Below are 1,186 nucleotides of genomic sequence, written 5' to 3' on the forward strand. Positions count from 1 at the left end.
TAAGTTAACACATCGCTGATTTGTCTGCGCCGTTTTGTATTGCCGGCTGATTGGAAGTCGAGCTTGGAGCTTTTATGACTCTTGGTAGGTAGCAAACGACTAACAATGGTCGCACATTGAGCATGCCGTCGTTTAAAGTACAGAACCGCGTATCAACAAAATGCAAATGTGAGGTTGCATAAATTATTTTCTAGAAGAGTAAATAAATACTCATATTTCAAAATGGTTCTCAATCGCAATCGCATTTCTGCATAGTATATTTCAGGACGAATGGATTATTTTTGGCAGCAAATGTCAGTTACGCGGTTTTGCACTTTAAACGACTATATGTAGAGTGAGTTCGTATTTACACTCATACTTAGTTTGGAAAATTGTTCATAGAAGAGCAATGTTTTAAAAAATGTATAAGTTGTATACCCGTTGGAAATATTAAACAGAGCTTAGGACTTTATTTGCTCTCCTAAAGCTCAACCAACTATTTTTCGACGTAGTGGAAATTCACAATATGACTACTATGGTATCTTTCGAACCTAAACTAGCTGTTTAAAGTTTCCGACAAACAAAGAAGCTGTAATATTTTTTTTTTTTATCGTTAACGATATCGTCCTTCTCATAAGTATTATTATTGTAATTAGTATTGTTTACATTCTCCCATAGCTTCCTCCCTCTTTCCCCTGCCCTCCATGCTTCCCGTTTTCCCCCCCCCCTCTGAGGGCATCACAACGGACAGCTTAGTCGAGTCCAAGTGTGCCTCCACATGCGGAGGCAGCCCGCTTACCTAACCTAACCTATTGTTTACACTATGTTTATAATCATCCAAAGGCGTATAGACCCATAATCCTCAGCTCTTTTCTAATCAAAACATTTAAAAAAAACTTATTGATCTTTAAGTCAAGGACACCTATCTCAAGAAAAAAACATTTTGTGAAAGTCAACATGCCTATCAGGCAGGGAAAGTCTACTATCCATGGTCTACTATTAGTCACAATACCCGACCCAAGTAATTGAAAAGTCATTTCTTGATATATCAGCTGCTTTCGACAATATGTACATCGTACGAAGCAATTATCCTGGTTATGACCAGAATGGATTAAGCTACATATATCTTACTGAATTATAAGCATGCTGAAACACAGAACTATAATAGTCGAACTAGCACATAATGCAATAATTAAACGTTTGCTCA

The sequence above is a fragment of the Rhagoletis zephyria genome, unplaced genomic scaffold (genome assembly GCF_001687245.7).
Source record: "Rhagoletis zephyria isolate East Lansing unplaced genomic scaffold, Rhagoletis_zephyria_1.1 Rzeph_scaffold_01504, whole genome shotgun sequence".
Taxonomy (NCBI): Eukaryota; Metazoa; Arthropoda; class Insecta; order Diptera; family Tephritidae; genus Rhagoletis; species Rhagoletis zephyria.